Source organism: Vespa velutina, chromosome 4 (genome assembly GCF_912470025.1).
Source record: "Vespa velutina chromosome 4, iVesVel2.1, whole genome shotgun sequence".
Lineage (NCBI taxonomy): Eukaryota > Metazoa > Arthropoda > Insecta > Hymenoptera > Vespidae > Vespa > Vespa velutina.
Window position 1 is genome coordinate 4,306,367 of NC_062191.1, and position 22,298 is coordinate 4,328,664.

Consider the following 22,298-nt stretch of genomic DNA (forward strand, 5'->3'; position numbering starts at 1 on the left):
AGGCCGCAATAATTCGATCCAAATTCGAGGCAAAATTTGGGAAAGGAATATGAACGTTAATAGACCTGTGTTTCTTTGTTAATGGATGTGTGATAATTTGGAAGGGGGGAGGAAATGGGAAAAGTATTTGTTCTAAATTCGAAAGTAATGTAATACTCTTTTGGCTATATCAATAAATTACATATATTTCAGTGTAGCGTTAGGATTGATCGTATAAAATTTTGACAATTTTACTTTGTCATTTTATTTTCTCTCTCTCTCTCTCTCTCTCTCTATTTATTCATTTATTTATTTATTATTTTTTTTTTTTTTCATATAGTAGTCAATAAAAAGCAAAGAAGCTATTGTAAGTTATAAGCTAAAGTGTACGTGAAAAACGTGCGAATCGTTCGTTTCAACATTAAAAGGAGACGAATAAAGATTTATAAGAGATACGTGTATGGGAGAAGATAAGAAAGAAAGAGGGAGAAAGAGGAAGAGAAAGAAAGAGAGAGAGAGAGAGAGAGAGAGAGAGAGAGAGACAAAGTTTGCGCGTGGCATAGACACGTAAGTCGGTATAGCCACGTCTCTTAGAGTGTATTCAATTAATCAAAGCTAAGTCGTTCCGGTGCTGATTACTCTTGCGATGCACTTAGTCGCGTACATGCGATTACACGCTGTGAGATAGACAGATGAGGTTACGTGCTTGTAGTTAATCTTCCGTACGTCAAACGGCTACGAACGACACGCCGGTAGAGTAGGAGGATCGGTGATACTAGGGGAAGCTACGAGAATCAAGAAGAGAGGGAGAAAGGGAGAGAGGGAGAGAGAGAGAGAGAGAGAGAGAAGAGAATTGCGTATGCGCACGTAGCTAACTACGTACGTGCATCTCTTCGCATAAGTCAACACTTATGCTAGATATGCTTGAGTAGGACATGTCGGTCCTACAAAGAACTCACTTATTCTTTCAGCAATATTTATTCACCAACGACCAAGATTTCCTGACAACGCGTTTCGTGATAAATTTACTTATATATATATATATATATATATATACATATATATTTCGGAAATATATTCGGAATATTTTATCGATTATAAACAATATAATCATCCCCTTCAATTGTATTTATTTCAATCGTATTTTACATTTCTAAATTTATTCAGAAGTAATATTAATCATCGAACGTAATAATAAATAGTTGATCTGTGAAATGAATAAGAATCTCAACCTATAAGATAAAAGGAAAGAAACAAAAAAATAAAAGAAAAAAGATAAAAAATTAAAACATGAAAAGATGAAAGGATGAAAAGATAAAAAGATAAGAGAAATCATATCTATTTCTTTTCGATAGCCGTCACGAAACGGATATCTTTTATACATAATTATGCATTCTAAAAGAAACGAACTGTAAGACCGATCCTACTTCCGATTCGAGAAAAGAAATAAAAGTTTCCGATCCGGCGAAACATAAGAAAATGTGGAACGTTTGACCTGTCATAGAATTCGAGAAAGTCATTTCACCATAGGGGGTCCATGAGATTTGCGTATGTATATAAGTAAATATGTATGTACGTATGTTGTATATGTGTTGCGTATCATACGAGCTGGCTTTTCCAAAGGAACGAGACTGATTTATACGAGAATCGTAGGATCAACAACCCGAGAACTGTTTAGCCGGTGCATCTCATATTTATTTATCGGTGGCTGGAATCGTCTCGATTCTGGCGCGTGTACACGCGAACAGAAGAGAAGAGGGAAGAAACGAAGCGGGGCAAAGTGCGGCTTCGAATAACTTTTTCTTTTTCTTTTGATTCTTTCCTCTTTCTCTCTCTCTCTCTCTCTCTCTCTCTCTCTCTCTCTTTCTGATATTCCGCCGATTTTCTCCCGAGCGTTTCACGATTTCACGAGTTGTCCTGAAGCGGCGGAGTTCCAGCGGGACCACTGGAAGCCGTGGAACGTCGCGAAAGAGAGCAGGAGAGGGCGGAAGCGACGGCGGCGCCTCGACGGAGCCCCGACGGCGGCGCCCTGCCGCCGGTACGCCACCCCTCGTCCCCTTGCGACTCACTCCCTACACTACTCGCTGAAGCTCGCTTCGATGCCTTTCTATCCTCTCCATCCTCTGCCAGCACTGCGTCTTCGTTATGTCATCTCCCTCGTTTCCTTTTTCCTCTTACTCCCACTTTCTCCTCTCTCAATCTATCTATCTCTTTCTCTCTCTTATCTCTCTCTCTCTCTCTCTCTCTCTTTTTCTATCTTTTATCCACCCTCATACGAAAGCTTTTCGTCCTTCGGTCATTGCTTCGATCCGGAATGCCGATATTTCCTCCGCTTCAACTTTTTATCGAATTTTTACAAACTTTTTCTATCAATAAATAAATATATCTATCTATCTATCGTTAACTGCGCGCTTGATCTATCCTACGAAATATCGTACGAATATATATATATATATATATATATATATATATATATATATATATAAGATAAAAGGTGTTCAGAATTATGGATACAAATTTAATTGCTTCTGAAAATTAATAAAATGATATTATATAAAATTTTAAGATCATTTCACATTTCTAATCTAATAATCTTATGAATTAATCCATAAGATAAGATATATATATATATAATCATGTAATTAAACTTTCAGGAGACGTAAAGTTAGCCAATAAAAGTTTGACAAAAATCATTTATTTTTCGACGTACGATATACTCGTACAAACGACGAACAACGAAAGAAGTCATTACCCTTTTTTTTTTTAATCTTTCCTCATGCGAGTAAGAAGGTATTGTCCTACAATTGTATCGGACGGTACTCTGGAATTATTCATAAATTACTCCGTAATATGTGGCCCACTGGCCGATGTCGGATAATCGATTTATAATTGCGCGAACGCGGCGATGCACGAGGGAAACCAGGCGCTGTCGACTCTCGAAATTGCATCGTGACATAGGCTTGAACGCCTCGTGACTCATCTTACTCACAAAAATGGCGCGAGCAGCGTTAAAGACGAGAGAGAAAGAGAGAGAAAGAGAGAGAGAGAGAGAGAGAGAGAGGGAGAAAGAAGGAGGGAAAGAGAGAGATCGCCGGCGCGAGCTGCATGTGGAATGAGCCCGAGAGGATAAATAACTGACGGCAATAAGCTCGCGTGAAATTATGAATCCTGTCAGCCCTCGTCCTCCATCTCCTACGTTATATTCCGAGCCAACCCTCTCAATTATTATTCTTTCGTGGGGATGAAGAGAGCGCGTGGGCGATACGCGAACTTGGTACTTACTCGGCAGAGGTAAGGAGGGGAATTCGGTTAAAACTTAAATGTGTTCTGTGGATACGAACTCGACCATATAATTAAATCAATGCACGATCATGATCGCATCACGAATTTCATCTTTCATTTATATAATTAATGAGATAATATTTCGAATGAAACAATAATGATGTTTATTTTTTATTTTTCAATAGGAAGAATTCATTCTTAATAAACGAAATCATTTGTTCGCGTTTGGCATTATACATACTTTTCGTATATACGAGTAGATAATACACAAGAAAAGTTATTTTTAGTTTATTAGAAGGTCTTAAAAGTCTTAGATTTTGACGAAGTTACGTTAGGTAGATATATATGTGCGTGAGGATCAAAAACCTTCGGTAACAGTTATAGAAAATAACTAAGTACGTATACTCTGAAATGTTATTAGTTTCAGAGTCTCACCGTAGATACGTAAGCAAGGTGTACTTATCCGAAGCTTGGCAAGAGAGTAAGAGGAAAAGCAAAAGAGAGAGAGAGAGAGAGAGAGAGAGAGGAGAGAGAGGAGAGAGAGATAGCATGTAACGCGAGAGGAGAATGAGGAGGATGAGGAGAGGGAGGAGAGGGAGGCGCGCAAGTCCGGACACACACCGGTGTCGGGATATTTATTGTAACGAGGACTTATGGCGACAGATTTAGGAATTAGGGTATCGCAGCAGGCCCGGCCCCTAGCAAGGGTTTCCATGGAGAAGCCGTGCGATACAAACGCGTGGGTGTATTCCACGGCATACAAATACGACATCCTAGGGCATCCTCTCGTGAGCACGTATGGACCCACGTGATACCGCAATAATCCACGAGGATTATCCTTCGTGTCCCGCTCGCGCGCACTCCACGAGCTCGAATATTCCTATCACCGGCGCGCTCTCGGATTCCGATTTCGAATTCGACCTACGAGATCTGCTTCGAAACGTTCGCAGCAAACTGCTAACTCGGCCTACCACCGATCGAGATCTTATCAGGAACCTCCAAAAAGCTCGATTGCTTTCCTCGTTATTACCTAGGGGCTTCGATTAGAGCCTCTCCAAGAGAATTTAGCCATCATTTCTTTTATTAATTTGCTTCTATGTTATTTCAATTTAATTTAAATAAAAAGTATGAGATATCGTTGCTTATAAATGTAAGGGATAATTTATGGATTTTCGAGTAATAATATAATGGTGGCCATCTCTATTTTTCAAATTTCTTTATCTGTTATCAAACAAATTTCTTCATGGTCGTAAATAATGAAATGTATTCATTTAAAATGTGTTAATTCACCCGAGTAATTACGCCGTATGCTCGAAGCGTGAAATTCAAAGAATTGAGATTATTCCGAACAAAGATAGGATTCAAAAAAGAAATGCGTAAAAAGATATAACGTGGCGTGCTTAAAAGATTTATTGGAAAAATCCAAAGTCGTGGGTATACTCTCGCGACCGAGATTTTATCGAGCGTAATGACGAAGAGAGGGTACGACAATCGGGATGCTCTTTCATTTCCACTTCTTGCTCGAGTTCGCGATCGCTGCGTTTCGCTGAGCGTGCAGATAAAAAACGCGCGGCAGGCGTGAAATTATTCGACCTATAAATCCTAATAAACGTCTACATACTCTTCACATGATTATATGTATATACACATATACATATGGCATCTAGGTAAATGCGTATGTATGTATATGTTTTAAATAAAGAGCACGATTGCGTGAAATTTTGCGTACGGCGCGTGTCACGTGCTCGAACCAATGTATGTACGTTCGATAACAGAATGAAAACATTAAAAAGATTTTGTTCCATTGTAAAGAAATTTTTTTTACTAATAGTAATACGAATACATTATTGTAACATGATGGATAAATAAATTTAATGATTTCTACAAATCGTAACAATCATATTATAAATTATCATCGTATTTCTGACAAAGTGACAAATTGAAATGATCCTACTTATAGCCTCGATTCTTTCCATTGAAACGTCATTGTCCAGTTGAATAAACCGAGATCGATAGATCTGCCTCAGGTACGTTAGAGTAACTCAGAGAATGTCGGAATAGGCGGTTAGAAACCAAGAGAAGGAACAAGAAGAGGGAAGGGGTAAGTAAAGAGAGATAGACACGTTTCCAGAGTGTACGAGAACGTACAGTTAAGGGATGGGAAAGATGGCGTAAGGGGTACGATGTGCGGAAGAGGTTAGATAGAAACGGAGAGAAAGAGATAGAGATAGAGATAGAGTAGTCAAGAGAGAGAGAGAGAGAGAGAGAGAGAGAGAGAATCAAAGAGGGTAGGGGAACTCGAGGAAGGTGGTGGGGGTGTGCATTGCGGATTTATTCCCGCCAACACATTCATCATGGCGGATTTAGCTGAACCCGTAACGCATTGCCATGGATATATATCTGTTTCCATCCCTACCTCCGTTTTCCTCCCACCTCCACCTGGCGTACTCCACGAACGTCACCACTACCACCGCGACTACCTCCCTCTGCCTACGATCCTCTTCCACCTCCACCTTTACCACCCACTTTTCCCCTCATCCCTGAATCTCTCGAACTCATCCCAATTCCAACCCAATCCTCGTCGGTATATCTCGTATTCTGACAAAACCTCCCTTTTTCAATGACTTCCCGACTCTTTCGACGATGTGCGAAGCAAAAGTGCATAGATCGTGGCGTGTGTATGAATCCATCGGGTGAATAGGTGCCGCATCGGGGTGTCGTCGAAAGTATTCGCTTTTTGCGATTTGAAAATTTTTACGATGGATACGTGTTTACTTTGTACACTTTTGAGATTAAATTCTCTTCGATTGAAAGAAAATAGAGAGGGAGAGAGAAAAAAAAGAGATAAAGAAATGATGAATTTTTGTGATTGCTTATTGACGTTGAGAGATAATCGTTTTAAAAAGAAACATTTAATATCGGTACACCCTGTATATATATATATATATACATATATGTAGGGTGTATTACTTTTCACGTGCATCCTCGTGCAAGCAAAACATGCTTTTTCCTCGTTGTTATTTAACGACGTTTGCGAATCGGTGCTTTCATCGTTCGTTCGTCTGTCATTTTGTGGTAGCTTTGGCATGTACGTACGTACGTTGATCGTAAATTTTCTAACGATTCGTAAAAAAGAAACTGAAAACTCTGACTAACGTAGCTCCGTATATACATATCTATACACGCGATCTTTCTTTCTCTTTCTAGTAGTTTGAAGATCTATGGTTATGATCGGTTTCGAATTCGTTGCTTTGAAAGAGAACGAGAAATGCGTTCTTAATACATTGACTATTGTGACATCGATGACCGGCATTAAATTTTACCAATCTTATTTAAAATATTTGTTTCCATTGTAATTTATAATATCGTAATAAAGATATGTAATAATGACTCTTTCATATACTTCTTTCACATACTTTAATGGATAATAACAAAAAAATAATGATTTTCGTTTAAATTAAAATGTAGAAAACAACGAAAGTGAAAAAGGAAAAATTCTTCTGAAAAATTAGTTGTACGAAATGAATCTTATTGGACAGGACAAGAAGGGCAGTCGTCTTTCTTTAAAGTGCTACAAATTGTACTATAAATCTTAAAGGTAATCAAGAGCTGCCTAGTTACCGGAGGGTGAATCTCTTTTTCGTTTCTGAGAGAAACCATGCGATAAAGAAACCATAGTAGTCGTATCTCAACCCGAGCGAATTCACTATCTTACATAAGTATATATAAAAAAAAATTGATACTTAAATGATTTAAGACAAGCTAACATTTGCATGTATCTTTAATTTTAAAATTATTAAAACAATATAAAGCGATATATCCAACGATGAGCCTTCTCAAATGATGTCTTAATCACATTTTAATTGCACGTATTTTACTTTGATCATAATACGATAATCAAGTGAAAGCAATCATTATGCATCATCTCCAAAGTATATTATTCATCATTGAATCGTTTCAAAATAGATCATACAATTGTAAATCGATGATATTAATAAACGATGATATTCTTTGTTTATCTTCTTATAAAAGATAATAATAACTGGTACGAAACTCGATAAGGATGGATCGATTCGTGGTAGAAATGTGGTAAATACCTCTTTTAATAAATCTCTCTCGATGCACCATCAGCAGACAATTGGCATGAATCAAGTCTCACAGAGCGTTGACAGAGAACCGAACAAAGTACGAACACACTTTGCGTTTCGAACGTGTCCTCCATCGACAGTGCGTTTTCCCTAGCGACTTCACGTAGAGAGATACGATATTACGGGGGTTGCTATAAATCTATAGCTCATCTATCTACATTTTATCCGCGAAGAAGAGGATAGACGGACGGCCATGAGAAAGAGAGAGGAAGAGAGACAGAGATAGAGATAGAGACAGAGAGAAAGAGAGAGCGCACGCGCGCGCATTCCCGTTTTCAGCTTCTTTATTCTTCTTTCTTTCTTTCTTCCTTCCTTTCTTCCTTTCTTCCTTTCTTCCTTCCTTTCTTTCTTTCGTTTATCTTCTTTTCTTTCTCTTTCAACATCCACGACGACGTAGTAACGCGGTAGCTCCACCTCGTCCTTTCTCCCTCGAGACGGTTCAAATCCGATATCGTCGAGCATTTCCCACCCTCTCCCCCAGCCCTTACTGCTCCTTTCTCCTCCATCGAGATTCCAATAGCGGCCTTATCGAAGGCTTTGTACGATGAGGGATCGCAAGCCGCCCAGCCACTTTCCGTGCTCCCTCGATATTTCACGTTTATTATCATATTTCAGATATTCGCAATCCATATTTCATCATAAGGACGCCTTGTTATTAATGACGTCGCGAAATGGCCCTCACGCGAAAGACCTCGAATACCGAAGAAAAGAATTTTCTTGTTTTTCGAAAAAATCAAAAAAGAGTAGGTATGATCGAAGTTACGATGTAAAAGTTCATCTTTCTTTTTTCTTCTTCTTTTTTTTTATTTTTCTTTAATTTTTTGTAAAATTTCAACCCACTAATTTTTGAAGATGACAAATTTTAATTGAGAATTTTCATTCCTATTCGAGTTAATATTATTCTATTATTTTACTTTTTTCTTTTTATCGTTTTGTCGTAAGGAAATCTTTAGCACTATAAACGATTGTTGGACATAAAAAGACGATAGAAGAGAATTTCGAAAGTGAAATATATATCTACATATATAAACGCGTTTTCACTCGAGTTTACTCGCAAGCCCGGTGCGTACTGAGGTGTTCGCTTTGAAAAAGTCGTGATAAAGGAAAGGCAAAGAAGAGGAGGGGAGATTTTACGTTGGAAGAACTGGCTTCGTCCTATCGCCAGTTTACTTCGACAAAGTACGGCGAACCGTACGTCGACAGCTGTCCCATGCAGTTCCTTCGCTAAAAACGAGGGGACGTAACGACGTAGCCTGCATCCTTGTCACTAACTTCCACCTCTCTTACTTTTTCAACGGATCGACGAAGATGGCCGTTCTTTCCGATCTTTTCTCGCATTTTCTTTGTCTACGGATATTTTTTAGATAGGTATATCAAATAAATAGATATACACATACACACACTTATTATATATATTTTTTATTTTTGAAATATAATATAAGAACGAAGCCTATCATTATCGTAACATTTTCTACGAATGGCTCCTTGATTTTTCAAAAAGAAACTCGATAAAGTCGAGATTTGAAATTCAATTTATTCTTACGTTAGTTTGAAGTTTTAGTATCTATCTATCTATTATCTATTCCACACATTTACAATTACGATAAAGCGAACTTTCGTTTAATGCTGGCGTAAGCAATCCTGTATTTCTTGCCCGTAGAATGTCGCGTTGTATGCGACTTTCGAAAGGCACGAGATTTTCCTCGGGCGGTCCAGTTTCTTCGTGTCGCGACGGAAACGAAACGTTCGGGTACACCTCCGAAACGACTCGCCTTCTGCTTCCTGCGATTTCTTAACTTCTGCTTTCGTCATCAAACTTTCATGAGCTTCTGAACGATACGTCTCGAGGCAAAGAAAAAGTTACCTCGAAATTACGGAGGATTCGCGTCTCGCTTCTCCTTTCTTCTTTGAAAAAGAAATTGGAGAGAAAAGAGGAGTTGATGGAGGAGGAGGAGAAGGGAAGAGGGGGAGGAGGATAGTAAGGGAACATCAGGGAAAAAGATCCCGACCCATATCCGAGGGACGAGAAAACTTAGCTCGTCGATCAGTGAACGGAAGGAAGGAAGTTCCGGTACGAGAACGAACGCTTGCTTTCTCTCTCTCTCTCTCTCTCTCTTTTTATCTATATTTTTAATACTTTCTTTATGCCTCGCTCGTGTATCCTCACAATTTTCTCTATTTACCTTTGATATCGTTGTTATGGTTAAATTCGATTTATTTCAAACAGGTTCTTTTTCATCTTCGAATTCATGAAAAATATTATAGAAAGTTTATCAAAATGAATTTATTAGCTAATTAATAAGAAGTTTTCGATTAATTAGACGAGTCATTAAGATAAGAAAAAATGTATTAGGAAACAATAATGATGTTTATAGATCTTCGGAGAAAAAAAAAAGAAAAAAAAAAAGAAAAAAAAAAAAAGAAAAAAAAAATAAATAAATCTTATTTTCGTTAATTATCTTATTTATCGATCGTGTTCATGAATTACAATTTAATTATAGTGTCATAGAAATTTATTCGATCGTCCGTACGAGAGATCCTTCACATTATCACTCTCCCTTCTTTGACGCCAGAATGACAGATTGAATATTTATGATATTCGACGCAAACGGCAGGAACGCGAAAGGCCGTTTTAATGCGAAATTCTCGTTATACTGTACATAAAAAGTCCAACAGGTATTGCAAACGATAAAACGTGTTTCACACGCGCGATTACCTCTTCGTCGGCCGAACACGCTCTTGCTCATCAAGTTTTTCTACGTTACGATAAACGTCAACCGGCTAAAATGGTTATCATTCGATACCTTACGAATTCATCGATTTAAGAGAGTAAATATTTCAAGCAGAATTAATATAATAAATGAGAATAGTTCTGAGAATATATCAACTATTTATCTAAGTTCTAGATCAATCAGATTTCAGATAAAACTGAAAAAAGTTCTAATCGAATTCTCTAATCATTTGCCTTTCGAAAGGGATATATTTACGTAAGTTATAATATACTTATTTCTCACGACGATAAAATCTCCAATAAAATACCAGACTATCTATCTATCTATCTATATATATATATATATATATTAGAAAAAGAAGAAGAAAATCGACTTATTCTCCATTTCAAGAAACTATGTCAAAACTGATTCTTTTCCCTTTTCAAGTATCAAACTGAATCATTTCCTCGTATCTTGTCCTCTTTCTCTCTCTCTCTCTCTCTCTTGGAGATGTCTTAAACGTCGGAATTCACGTAAATTATATCCTACGACAGGATCCACGGAATAGAAGGTTTTCTGAGAAAATCGCAGTAGGCGCGATGGTTGGACGCGAGTAGACTCGCGACTAGGCGCGACGTCGGCGTCGCCGTCTGCCATGGCTCGTATCTCAGCCGGGCCATCAGCATTTTCCAACTTGTCTCACCGAATCTCCAAAGCAAGCCAAGCACGACCCTCTTACAACCGGTGACGTAAGTAACAACATATATAAAAGTAAGTGACTCGGCTCTCGCGGACCGGGTGATGCAGGACTCTCCTATCTGCGGAGTCTATCGGGCAGTAAACAGCGAGCGGCAGATAAGGCTGAAGATATATTGTGGACGCTCTTGGACACTAGCTCGCTCTTTCTCTCTCTCTCTCTCTCTCTCTCTCTCTCTCTCTCTTTCTTTCTTTCTTTCTCCCTCTCTCTTTCGTTTTCTTTCTCTTTCATTCTTCTTCGGTTCTTCTAACTCCTCGCGCACCTACGAACAATCCTAGAAGAGCTTCTATGTTCCAAGAGACCATCGCTCGCGGATACCTCGGAAAAGACCGATGCTAGACTTTTCCTCTTCCTATTCTCCATGTACAGGGTGTTTCTTAAATAACTGAAATAAATTTAATTTTTACGTGTTTAAAACGTCACATAAATTATTTACAATTGCGTCGACATTGAGGCGACAGTTTTGAAAAAACAAAAAAAAAAAAAAAACAAAAAATATGACATTTTTATAAATCAATTTTAAACTATTCTATTTACCGTCCTTATAATCTGCTTTTCTTTGTGAGGATGGAAAGTAGATTCCTTAAATTTACTACGAATACTTGGGAAACACCCTATATAGGTAAGTTACATATACCTATAGTAGGAAGAGTGAGAGAGGATATTTAACCTTCTTTTTTCGTTGCTCCTCGTAGCACGGTAAAAACGGCAGCAATGTCTGAATAGTCGCGCGGAGGACGGAAGTCGGTTTGCAAGCCAAGCATGGGGCGGCGGCGCCGAGCAACCCCTTATTTTCCTCCTTCTTCGACTCTAGTCGAGTAACTACACACCCCCAAAGTCCCTCACCCTTCATCTTCCCCTTTCGAACGAATCCTTCCAACCACCTTGCTTCCCTACCCTTCCGCCAAAGTCCTCTCGATGCTCGAATGCTCGATGCCGCGATACATCACGCTAGTTTCTCTCTCTCTCTCTCTCTTTTTTTTCATTCTCTTTCTCTCTCTTTCTCTCTCTCTCTCTCTTTCTCCACTCTTCTTTTTCTTCTACTACTTCTTCCGTTTCTTGCTGCCTCTCTCGAGTCTTGCCTTCTTCTTTTCTTTTTCTTTCTCTCTCTCTTTATCTCTCTCTCTCTCTCTCTCTCTCACTCTTTTTCTCTCGTTGATCTTACTCTTTCGTAGCCATTGCAATTCTACCTTAGTACCTTACCAAATAGTCTTTCAATTTTTCTTTCATTCTTATTTCTAACGTAATCGATATTTATTTTCTTTTATATCAAAGATAAGATTTAATCACGATTAATATTACTCGAGATCGATCTTAATTTTTATAAAATGTATAACAAATTAAATTTTCACGTATGACGTTCGAATCGATAGAAGTATCATTTTGGTAATATCGAAAATGACTCTTACGAGGATTATTTTTATTGACTGAATAATTATTGTTATGATACCTGTTCGAAAGAAAGAAAGAAAAAAATAAAGGAGCAAGGCTAAAAGTTATATCCCTTGCTTGAGCTTTATTTTACCACGAGCAGGGTAGACTTGGTGGTAGTTATTATACTCCTGTCAGCCACCATACCGCCCTTCGTTGATCTGCATAACTATGATGGTTTCCCCTAGCAATGGAGAAGCCCCTATGGTACGTTAACGTACCGGCCCTTTTTCAAGACTGGAAAGCACTCAATACGGACGCGCCCATCGGCCAACCGCAAAAGCGATTACAAATTAACGTACCTCTTCTTTGCGCTTTATTATGAACTTCCCCTTTGCCCCTTCAAATTTTATTCTTTCTTTCTTTATTTCTCACTCCTCCGCCTCATGCAAAATATCCTCCCGTGGGATTGCTCGTGATTATCCTGGCCCTTTGTTTCGCGATCGCTCGGCATGTAAAATTCCGTTTCGCTCCGTCACACACGAGGGTGAAACGAATTCTACTTTCTTTATTTCCATCGTCCTGCTGTATCGCTCTTTCGCGAATCGGTGCTTACCGAAACGAGGACGTTGCATTTATCGTTGCTGACCTGTGAATCAGATTTGGTGAACCCCTTTTCTTATTGTTAAACGCAATCTCCATAAGTCATCGTATCGTTTACAAGGTCCAATTTTATTTCGTCGCCTTATGTCGAATACTTTTTTTAGGACACATTTCGATGACTAATATCATATCGAATGTCGTTTAATCGTAATATCCTAAATACTTTCAATTTTCTATAAAAATGTAAAATCTTATTTGGACAAATAAAATATTATATTTTATTTGCAATTCATTTCTTATCAGATATAAATTCATAAATCATATATAACATCGTGCCTTCTGAGGGGAGAAAAAAAAAACGTAATTCTGTTGTTTTTCCTTTTCTTCTATAAAGTCACTTGGACAAACGCGTTTGAAACCACAGGGAACTTCTCGTGAGAGAGAGAGAGAGAGAGAGAGAGAGAGAGAGAGAAAAAGATAAATAAAAGAGAATACGGTATGTGCGAGAGTATAAGCTTGCAAAAAGTTACCACCCGTGTTGCTCCAGATTTACGAGCTTCTTCATTGGTTCCACGCTTGACAATCCGACGGCAACGTCCTTGGAACATCCAACTATCTTGTTCTTATTTCCCGAGGCACACAATAACGACCCGCATCTCCTTTTTTTTCTTTCTCTTTCTCTCTCTTTCTTTTTAGGTCGGCGAGGCGATAAAAGATTTAACGCGTGAAGACCGTACGCGTCAGTCAGTCCGTCGGCCCGCAAACCGCCGGCGTCGTTTCCGCAAACAACAATCTCGGTCGATTCCGAGATCCCGTTAGGTCGCACGATTGTTACAGTTCCAAAAACAGTACATTACCTTGAGAGAAAGAAAGAAAGAAAGAAAGAGAGAGAGAGAGAGAGAGAGAGAGAGAAAGAGAAAGAAGTACTGGACATTTCTCGTCGTCTTCAAGGTCTCTAGCTGAGGATTTTGCGGCGTCGCGCCGAAATTCCGACGTGACTCTTCGAGATCTACGACGATCTCGTAGCCGGTTGGGTTTACGGTACCGACCAAAACGTTAGCGCGACCTCGTCCCGAGGACGAATTTTATTTTCAGGTATATCATCGTGCTTTGCTCCCATTTCATTGTCGTCATTGTTCATTGAAATAAGAGGCAGGTGTCTTTTGAACTTCAGGAAAAATCTTTCTCGTGTTTTTCTTTATTTTTTTTTTCTTCTTCTTCTTTTCCCTTTAAAAACTTTACGTGACCAAACTTTTGTCTTGTTCTAAAAGGTAAGAGCCGTTTAATAACTGTGACGATGCGTTGCGTTGACCTTGAGTTAGTTTCTCAGTAATGGCAAAATTATTGCTAATTTATGAGATTATTCGAGAAGCTGAGATTATACGAAATAATGTGTTATCGATTTTATTGCTGTTTGGATCCATGCCAATTCTTGGCAATAATTCATTAACCATATGTATCAGACATCGTGCGATAAATAAATGTAAACGTTCATAATATTAGGAAGAGACGTATGATAAGTTAGAATCCAAAATTCTTTCGAAAGAAAAATAAAATCCATAAGAAATTTGACAGTGGAATTGTGCAAAATTACCAGCTAACTTCATTCATAATTGAGTTTTGGCGAAGAAGCGAACACTTTGCGGCCAATATAACGTCTAATAATTCTAATAATTCGGCGAACTGGTTGTTGGAGGAGGTAAAGAAAGAGGAGGAGAAAGAGGAAGAGGAGGATGAGGAGGAAGAAGAGAAGGAAGAGGAAGGTGGTAGAAAGACGAGAGTCGGGGTTGGAGATGAGAACGTTTCCTGGAGCTGTGCCCGCTTCGCCTTTAGGTGAGAGGGAGGCAAAACCGAGATGAGATGAGAGAGAAAGAGAGAAAGAGAGAGAGAGAGAGAGAGAGAGAGAGAAGATGAAAGCGGGGAAGAGAAGAAGAGAACCGAGGATAGGGTGGTCGAAAGGAGGAGGAAGGAATAGCGAAAGAGAGAGAGAGAGAGGGAGAGAGAGAGAGAGGGAAGAAGAAGGACTAGGTCGACCAGGGTATGAGACGAGGAAATGGAGGGAAGGCCAATTAGAGGGCGGAAAGATTTATTTGCGGGCGACGGGTGTACGGATAGTAAGGGGTAGGTCGGTCTCCTCTGTCTAGCGCGTTTGTATTATTCCTTCATCGGACAATCCTGTCCAAGAGGAGGACTTAGTCCAGCTGTTGGTATCTGAATTTTGCATGAGCCCGATTATTTCGGGAATGGAATACAGTTTTATTTAAATTCGATCAGTTTGTTTTATGAAAAATAATAATTTCATAATTATTTCTTACAAATATTAGAATTAGAGTTTTTATACTTAATATCTATATATCTATATATATATATATACATACAGATATTATGGATTTAGTATATGAGTAAATATACTTTACATGTAGATTTGAATTTCGTGGAAAAGGGGTTTTACGTGAGAGTCTTAAATAATCTTAATAAGGAAGCATGACACTTTAACTGCCGGGATAAACAGATCAAAGTGGGATTCAGGTGACGTTAGTTTCGTTCGATATTTACAGGCAAAACAGGGACATCTCGGGGTCGTAAGGGGAGATGGTATCTCGGTAGACGTTACTGAGAATCCAGTTCGTCGTACGTTAGCCTCGACGTTTTTGCAGGCTCACAGACGGAATTAGAAGCGACAGAGATAAAAAAGAAATCGAGGAAGAGTCCCGAAGCTTTATGCGGGAAAACCCGAACGATGCACAAACTCCATCATTCTTGAACGAAAAGCTCGTGGACGGCATATTGTGTGCGTGAGCTTGGACGTTAAATTAAACCATCCGTCGCAAGATCCACGATAAATATACCTCTCTCGTGACTAATTGTGAGGGAGATCATTTTGCGAAGTCATCGCTGACATTCATCAAAGCGAAGGCAATTAAAGGTGCGAACTCGTCTTGGTTTTAAATTCATAAGACTTAATTCATTGCAACGGACGTTCCATGGTGGACGTTTCAAATAAAAATATTAAACTAATAAAGAAACTAAACGAAATAAACATCAATAAGATCAATCCTTAACCCATTCGAAACCGTGAATTTTTTCGAACACGGTCCCCAGGATCCAAATTTTTTTTTTCATCATTACTATTGCACCCCCGGTGTGCAGCCGGTCTCATAGCCTCGTAAAGGCAATGCACACACAGCGTGCAATTGGTCTCAAATGGGTTAAGTAAGACGGATTAAATTGAAAAATCAAAGCCTCGGGGAAAATAATGGACCACGTCCGAGAGTTACAACAAGCGAACACTTATTTTGAACGTATCGTTGTGGAAACATGTAATACCAGCGGCGGCACACTGAGCAAGTACCCTTTTTGCCCTCCCCTCTTAGCTCGTCCAGTTGGTAGCAGCAACACAGCCAACACCACCAACGTTGCCTCTCATCCAAGCAGCCACCCCATGCTTCGTTTCCGTGTTGTTACATAATACACGCTGCGCCGCGGTTACGTGGATGAGGGATGAGGTGCTGCGTTGCCTAATAACCTCCCCCTGCCATGTTTCCCTCACACCGGCCGCAACCCTCAGCTCTTTCCCTCTCTCCTTTCCACCCTATCTCTCCCTCTCTCTCTTTCTCTCACTCTCTCAAACGAGCTACCCTTTCGTTGTGTTGTTCGCATGCTACGTTGAGACATTCACAAGTTCTGCACGGCTACAACAACTAGCAGGACCAACACTATCTCTCGTTTCTCTAACACCACAGAAACTATAGTCTAAGAGAGGGAGAGAGATAGATGGATAGATAGAGATAGAGAAAGAGGAAGAGAGGAAGAGTGGGATGATAGTTGGTGCACGGGAACGAGGGTGTAGTTACGTCGAGAGCGCGCGAAGTAATTATATGAGGGCGGAGCACGCTAGGCTCATCTACACCTAACACATTCATATCAAGTCGGCTAGAGCCAAGGAGCCGCTGAAACGTGAGGATCGTACATCAGGATTTCGTTGCTCTGCCGGCAAAGACTACTACGAGAGGCCATTGGAAATGGGTTTTACGCTTTGCCGAACGTTCCCTTGAATCGTCGGGAGTAAGGAAATCATGGCAATTGGATTCTTTCACCTAGTCGATTAATTCGGCGGAATGAAACTGATATTTTATTCATTTGTAAAGTTTAACAATCAGTATTTAAAAATCAATGAAAAATAAAATTGTACTCGAAACGTATTCTACGTTTTCTTGACCGTAAAAAGAAAGGAGATTATCCGAAAAGAAATCCATCCAACCCGGTAATAGTTCACTGGAGGAAAAGCGAGAGATAAGTCGGGCTTGGCAGAGAATTTGCTCATCAAGAACGTAAAGCTTCTCTTAGAGGAGGATATAGAAGAGAAAATCACGAGGAAGAAGGATCGAAAAGGCAAAGAAGAAAGGAGAAGATAGGTGGGTGGGGCAGTTGCTTAAGTGGATACACCTATATAGAAGGACTTACTGAGATTCAATTACCGCAACGTCTGCGAGGCACGCTATTCCCACACCCCTTCGAAGATATCCAACCCTCTACGTTCCCTTGGTTCTCCCAACCCCACCTTTCTATCTCAGGAAGAACGAACAGGTGCTCTCGCGCCTGCTGTAAATTGCACCCCCTGTAATCCAAAGTAAAGCGGTCGTTTTATCCGCGCTCCAGGACGTGATGGATGTTCCCTATGTCTTTCGGATAATGGGTTGTGCTTACGCAGCTTCTGGCGAACCAACTCTCTTCGTATTCCTTGTCTGAAAAAAAGCACGAATTCTTAACTATCCTCGTGCTTAATCTTTTCGTCGGTCATTCTATCCATCCTACAAGATGGATATGTTTGCTCCAATTTAAAACGAGTTACCGTTAGGACGATGTGTTATATAGCTTTTCTCAATGTTCGAAATACCGGTCCGAGCAATGAAAAATAAAAATATCTATACGCTGTAAAGATAGCCGAAAAGTCCTTGATTCATCGACCAATGGTAGAAACGAATGCACATGACTCGACCTAACGAATGACTCGAATAAAAGAAAGAAAGAAAGAGAAAGAAAGAGATAGTGAGAGAGAGAGAGAGAGAGAGAGACAGAGAGAAAGAAAAGAAAAATATGAGATATTCAGGTCGAACGACGAGAAAAGCCGAAGGTCCAGGGTTGAACTTTTGCGTGATAGAAATGGGAAAGCATAGCTCGGTGCCTAGATATCGGTGTTTCGTTCGGTTCGAGCGTAAGTACATAATTCATCGGGTGTGCAGCATTGTCGGAGTGTGGCGTGGACTTCATAGGGTGGGGGAGGGCTTCATTAATACAAATGGCGTCTGCTGAATTCCAGTGGAACGGTCCAGCCGACGTAGATGTGTTGGCTCGTTGAAGCTAGCTGTGACCATGTAGGAGGACACACTATCGACGAGGAGAATCCTACCCTATCCCTTTTTCTCGCTCGTACGTGTGCTTTTGTGGATGAGCGCGCGAGCACGCGCGCGCATGCGACATATTTCTGCGATCCTTGTCGACTTTCATGAGGGAGTCTTTCCGCAATAACATATTAATATCCCGGAGCGTTTGGAGACTTATGAGCGTACGCGGAAAACTCGACCCCTGGATCAACGTCGGCCCTTTAAAGGCACGGCTCTTTTCTGGCAAAAGCTGCCACCCTCTTTGTCGTACGATGCCACTCCCGCTTACCCTCCCCCACCCGATGACAACGACGACGACAACGACGAGCGCTTTTAAGCGTCGTAAAGCCGCACTCGCACGTTCCTCCGCCGGTCACCGGATATTGCCGTCGAATTGATAAAGATTCTGCGGACGTTTAACGGGATTTACGACGGAATTCGAGAACCTACCGTGAGAGAGAGAGAGAGAGAGAGAGAGAGAGAGAGAGAGAGAGAGAGAGAAAGAAAGAGAGAGAGAGAGAGAGAGAGAGAGACTGTGCAAGGCGATCTTACGTAACTATCCTTGCCTCGGTGAATCCTTTTCGCGCTGCAAATCTAATATCCGTTCTATTTTCTATCCTTTATCTCGATCACGGGCGAGCGTGAAAAGATTGAAAAACGTATGTTAAAATAAAATCGTTCGAATCGAATTAACTTCGAACGAATAAATGAACGTGAGTAATTGTTTAAGAAAAAAAAAAAAGAAAAAAAAAAGAAAAGAAAAATATTAATTCTAACGTTGTAAGCTCATTTAATTATCGTAATATATGAGAAAAGGATTCAGGAAATGGAAATAGGTGATATCGATAGGGGTATCGTGCTACGACGAAAAATCGTAGCGAAAGAAGCGAAGACTCGTGATTAAGTTTATATAGCATTTATTTTTTTAGCAATCGTATAATCAATGTAATATTACAACAGGCTTCGAAACGATGACCGCTCCTAAAAGAGAGCGTTTCATTACAACGTTATACGTAAACGGCAGGTGTGGCCCTGATTCGCTCATTCATTCATTCATTCTTTCTCTTTTTTTCTTTTGCTTACGCTCTCTCTCTCTCTCTCTCTCTCTCTCTCTCTCTCTCCATCTTTCTCTTTCTCGCACATGCACACGCATACGCACATACATATGCACATACACACGCACACGCAGAAACACATATACACATGCGCATTCTCATCTCTCTCTCTCTCTCTCTCTCTCCCTCTCTCTATCTCTCTCTTTCTCCCTTTCTCGTTATCTCTTTCGTTCACTATCACACAGACAATCTGGGATTCGGATTGGTAAACAACGAATATTCTAATATATTACAAAAAAGGATCGTTGCGCCACTTTAAAACGTTTACACAAATATGTCTACCACTACGCACACGGGTAACGTCTACCCTTCTAAATTATGCCTACTCTTGCCTAAATTCATAACTTATTGAGCACAGCGTAGCAGATAAAAGATTCTAGTTTTGTTCTTATTTCTTTCCGAGATCCACAAAATAAATAATTATTTATTAACATTACAATTTTCATTCTTACGAAATACTGCGGTTTATCTAAAATCTTATTTCTCGCAAAATCTCCCCCCCCCCCCTCTTAGCGATTAGGTATTCGTATACATACATTAACTAGAGAACAGCGTTACTATTTATGGTAGCGCCGACACGTCTTCTTTCCCGTCTCGCAGGCTTTCTAGGTACTAAGGTAGGTACATACGATATTTTTATATATATATGTATATATATATATATATATATATATATATATATATATACATATATAGCTTTTTTCTCTATAACTCTATTTTCGTCTTGCTTCTTGGAGGACGACGTTAGACGATGAAAAGAAAAAAAAAAATAGGAAGGAGAACGAAGAGTAGTAGAAAACAAAGAGAAAAATTAAAAAAGAAAATAATAAAAAATATAAAAAATTTGAAGACATTTCGAACACTTCCCGAAAAAAATATTATATCTCTTTTCTTTACCGGGCAACATATACGCGCCTTTCATAAAAATTTTTATATAATATCAACAAACTTTTTATCGCGAACATATCAACATAAAATAACATTTTGCACCGATCGAAAGAATTAGTTGTCCGTCGTCTGTTGCGTTCATTTTACTAAAAAAGATTACTAAAAAAAAAAAAGAAAAAAAAAAACAAAACAAACAAATATTTCCTACACTTAACTTTTCAATATCATGGACGACAGAAACGTATTCTTATGTCTCGTCTTGCAATCATAATAAAAATAACAAAAACATAACATCGCCATTAACAGGAATTCATTCAGTCGGATCGTTCAAAAGTAAATGCCTGCACGAGCGCGGGTTTTGCAATTAAATGGACGATAAATTTAAAGGTTCAATAATACATTAACAATAAGAAATAGAAATAGAAATAGAGATAGATGAAGAAGAAGAAGAAGAAGAAGAAGAAGAAGAAGAAGAAGAAGAGGAGGAGGAGGGAATAGTAAAAGAAGAAGAACATACTCCTACGGTATTTGTACATCGAGCCGCGAAAAGAAATTCATCGTAGCTCACGTACGAGCCTGTTGTTTTTCGCGGCATTGTTTTCGCTCCCCGACCATTCCTCCATTAATTAATCATCCATCTGTATTTTTTTCTTTAATCTCTACTCGCTAATCACTATCTTACGAATACTTGTTTAGCCTTCATTACGTATTTAGGTTTCGTAAAGGCTTACGGACGAGCTCTAGTCGTTTGTCGTCCGCAACGCGTACGCAAAAACGTTGCTATCTCGTCGATCCCCCAAGACAATAACGACGACGACGACGACGACGACGACGACGACGACGACGACGACGACGATGACGACGACGACGACGACGACGACGACGACGACGACGACGACGACGACGACGACGATGACGACGACGGCGGCGGCGACGACGACGACGACGGCGACGAGGACAGCGACGACGACGACGACGACGAAAACGACGAGGACGACGACGACGACGACGACGACGACGAGAACGACAACGATGATCTCGAGGAAGCTCGGATTCCCTCGAAGTATAAGTGTTTAGTTTCGAACGATCTCGAGAGAATACGTTGCCGAAAGGAAGCGACGTCGAACGAAAGACGTCGCGACGCCGAAGAAAAATCCGCCTCGGAATTGAGACGAGCGTGTCCCGTGAAAATAACGGTGACCGTATCGAAAGCTCACTCTGCCCATTTCTACGTGTATACTACGAGAAAGCTGAAGCTACGGACAGAGACCGAAGAGGGATTCTGGCTATGGGATATCAACTACGACAGTGCTAAACTATAGTACGTGTGCGTACATCCTATGTACGTTTTGGATATCGAGCTTTCGTGTATATGTTTTGTGTCCAAGTATCTCTCTCTCTCTCTCTCTCTCTCTCTCTCGCTCTCTCTCTCTCTCTCGGTCTCTCTCTCTCTCTCTCTCTCTCTCTCTCTCTCTCTCTCTCTCTCTTTCTCTCTCTCTCTCTCTGGCTATGTATTTGCGCATGTACAATATGTCTATATGTGTATGTGCCTGTGTGTACATATGTGCGTTAGGAGAATATTGGTCAAAGTGAGCTACGGGAGGTCCGGGGGGTTCGTCACTCACCGGTGCAGCATCTGATTCGCCGCAACCGATAAATTGACGATCGACGGATACGCACGTCGACCATCTATTTGGCATTACAGAGACAGCGGGTGCGGTCTGCCACTCACCTGAAACAGAAAGCAAAAAAACATCGCCGTTAAATCGAATCCCCATGATTTTCACGTTAGAAACTTGTTCTCATTTTATCCTTTGTTTCTTTTTCTTTTTTTTTTTTTTTCAGCGTTAACGAGGAAGAAGGTATAATTGGGATCTTAATATTTAAATTAAGAGAGTGAGTGAGAAGGTTAATTAAAAGTTGGCCATGCCACGTTTTGGTTCTCGGTAAAGATTAAAAGCTGGTTGAATAACTTAGTAAGATACTTTCTCGTTTTGTGCCACGAGAAGCGAAACGATTTTTAAACACCAACTTTCCATCCCCTTTTCGTTAAATATTCT

General features: G+C 39.9%; 1 protein-coding gene across 3 annotated transcripts in view; it reads right to left on the reverse strand.

Moving 5' to 3' along the window:
• The window catches only part of LOC124948466 (homeotic protein antennapedia-like), a 321,146-nt gene that overhangs the window by 172,447 nt on the left and 126,401 nt on the right, over window positions 1–22,298 (reverse strand). For 2 of the 3 annotated variants that reach the window (XR_007100740.1, XR_007100742.1), the window contains one exon: window positions 20,371–21,970. The exons of the other annotated variant lie outside the window; for it this stretch is intronic. The gene's annotated coding sequence lies outside the window, so the exon portion shown is untranslated. Of the gene's footprint in view, window positions 1–20,370; window positions 21,971–22,298 lie in introns of those variants that run through there. 3 annotated transcript variants of the gene reach the window in all.